Below are 3,167 nucleotides of genomic sequence, written 5' to 3'. Positions count from 1 at the left end.
TGTGCTCAGTCCTATATTGCTAATGCTAGCATGGGCAGTTTGCGATGGTTGGATGTGGCAATATTGGGCAATGTCTTGTCCTTCCACATAGGAGATGAAAAAGTTATTTAATTTTACAAGTGAATGTTCTTGCAAGAGCAGCGGCTGCTCAGTGGGAGGTCACTAGGCCTCCTCAGGGGGGAACTGCTGAGGCTGGAACAGACTTGCCTCAGTAGTTGAGCATGAGATGAATCTGGCCTGGGTTCCCAAAAGCATCTTAGCACTAAGATGATTCTTGAATGGTCTACCAAGCATCACAAAGAACACTCTCTCTATCTGTAACGTGTTCTGTTCTGATGGTCTGAATCATGAAGATTTTAGAATGGACTTTAAGCTTCTCAAGAGCTTAGTGATGATTTGGAGGCTGGTTCACAGAGGGTCTCTCTGGAGATACTGAAATGCTGGTTCTGGTGCAAGATGTACTGGTTTGCTGTGAGGTTTGTGATAAGACTGTAATTTTTTCTTAATCAGGAGAAGGAACTTGATCATGGTTAAAGTAGAGATGGGTTAAGTCGGCCAATGCCAGTGGCATCAGGCACCGGACATGGTGTGAATTTTCATCACGAGAAGGTGAGGGGAAAGAAATAGCTTTATAGGGTATATAATGATGGAGAGGAGGATGAAATCTGGGTATGACCATTCTCCCAAAATCACTTTATAACTCAATTTAAAGATTTTATTCCCATTCTATGAAATATTTACCTCACTGCAGAGGAATGTAGGCTTTGAAATCACGATTTTTCTTACATTTCTGCATGGACTTCCTTTGAATAAATTCTCTCAACATCAGTGGTGGTGAGGACCAGGAATGTCATTAGACCCAATTTACTGAGGCACAGAAAAAAGTAAAGTTTATCTATGAATTCCTGAGAAAAAATACAGGACATGGCAAGCAAAATCATTTCAGACACTACATTTCCCATAATGCCTCAGCGTATTGTTAACCGCTTGACCAGCTAATGCTTTTTTAGCGGAGTAATGGACATTCATACATTTTTAAAAGCAAGTCAGCCATGCAGCAAACAAGCTAATAATAGCTGCTAGCTATATGTTTTGGTTAAGGTCACTAAAAACCGTATAATCTACAGAAATACACATTAGACCACTGAATCAAAAGGCTACTAAAGTCAACACATTAATATAGACTTCATTAATGCTAGCTAGTAACAGGGGCATTGATAACATAAGCTTGTAAAATGGGCGTTGTGATATAGTTCACATATAGTCTTACACTGTAGAGGAAATATTTAATGTATGTGTATGACAGTAAAATTGCTATTAATACTCCTACTTATAATAACTACAGTCATGTAAGAAATTTAGGACTCTCACATGAAAACCATGGTCTGTTTAAATGTATTAAAAACAAATGACATTTGATCTTTATTTAAACAATATTAAGAGATGAAGGTAAAATAACTAAACCAATACAACTGAAGAAATGTCTTTTATAATGGATTATTAATAGAAATTCAGTTTTCTTGTGAGGAAATACTAATAGCTGGTATTTCCACCCTTGGCAGAAATAACTTTTCCTATAATGATCTACCAGTCTCCAACATCAACTGGGAGAAAGTTTTTTTCCTACTCCTTCATGCAGAATTCTTTCAGCTGTGTGAGATTTCACTTTTAGTTTTTTGACAGCTTGTCTCGTATTTTCCTCAAGAGTCCTCTGATACAATAAAGATCAGAGGATCAGGCCCTACTGCAGAAAAGCACAGCCAAGCCATGACATTTCCACATCCACACATCACAGTTGATACAGGTTCTTGTGTCAATGCTGTGTCTGGTTTACGCTAAAACATGTCCTCTGTTATTGTGTCCAAATAATTCAATTTAGATTCATTTGTCCAAAGCACATTGTCCTAGATGTCTCATCCCATGAAAAGCAAACCTTTGTGGTCTCTGTTTGATAGTGGATGCTGTTCTTTGTCTTCAGCTCTGGCAAGAGCTACCTGTAGATCCCATGATGACATCTCAGGATTTTTGGAGACCCCTTTACACATTCTGTGGTCTGTTGTTGGACTGAACTTGCTAGGATGACCTCACCTGGCCATGTTGGCAGTTGTTGCACTTGGAAATTATTTAGTGGACAGTGGAACGGCTAAACAGAGAGTTCAGAGATCTTTTTAAATCTTTTCCCAGAAATAACTGCATTTATAACCTTCTTCCTGAAGGCCTCTAGAGAGCTTGTCGGATCTCGCCATGGTAATAAAACTCACTTTACTAATCAAGAGCAAATCAAACGAAATGTCCAGAGGAGGGTTTAAATAACACCGTCTCTCTCTGGTAGGGACAGACAGAAATAGTGTCCTAGTGTGTCATAGCATGTAGCAAATAAACTTGCCTTCAGGACATTTGTCCTCCGCATTTGACTCATTTGTGGTAGTGAACACACACACTAGTGAAGTAGGGACAGTGAGTACACACACACCCAGAGCGGTGGGCAGCCAACTCCAGCGCCCAGGGAGCAGAGAGGGTGAAGGGCCTTGCCCAACAGTGGCAGCTTGCCGATCCTGGGTATCGAACCCACAACCCTGTCATCAATAGCCCAGAGCTCTAACCACTAAGACATAATCAGAGGAGAGATTGAAAGCAGTCCCCCACTACCAAAGATTATGCAGTCGAGATTCCCACATTAGTAGAATTCACAGGGGTCATCACAACCGGAGTGCAACGGCTGAGCCTCACCCTGGGTGAACTACCTTCTTGATCATGTTATCTCCCCTGCCAGGTAAGTATGATGCCCTGTGATGTGCTCAATGAAGTCGAGTGAGCTATGTGGTGGGAGGGCAGCTTGTACTCATTAATGAGTGCAGGGGTGCAAAGTTTTGGGGTTTTTTTCTCCTTTGTCACGATTTTTTGCACACTAGAGAGGTAGTGAAGAACCATCAGCTAGTAGATAAGGTTGAGATTAAAGGTTCTCATTTGCATTTCATGAAAATGTATGACCCAAATGTGGGACAACAACATGTTGTCTTTTTTAGAATATTGAGTGGCACTTTAAGAAAGATGATAGACATAGTGCTATTAGGCAGGTTAGAAGTGTACTGTGGATTTTGCAGTAGATTAAAATACTGAGGAGCTTCATGTACAGTCTTCTGTGTGCCTACCTAAACTCGCCTACC

General features: G+C 40.7%; 1 non-coding gene across 1 annotated transcript; it reads right to left on the bottom strand.

Moving 5' to 3' along the window:
* Positions 1-2,617: 2,617 nt before the first annotated feature.
* Positions 2,618-2,781, bottom strand: LOC140555026 (U1 spliceosomal RNA). The gene has a single exon (XR_011979650.1). It is a non-coding gene; the product is annotated as a U1 spliceosomal RNA (small nuclear RNA).
* Between the last annotated feature and the right edge of the window lie 386 nt (positions 2,782-3,167).

The sequence above is a fragment of the Salminus brasiliensis genome, chromosome 4 (assembly GCF_030463535.1).
Source record: "Salminus brasiliensis chromosome 4, fSalBra1.hap2, whole genome shotgun sequence".
Classification (NCBI taxonomy): Eukaryota; Metazoa; Chordata; class Actinopteri; order Characiformes; family Bryconidae; genus Salminus; species Salminus brasiliensis.
The sequence above is the reverse complement of the archived record's forward strand: the minus strand, read 5'-3'. Positions and strand labels throughout refer to the sequence as shown.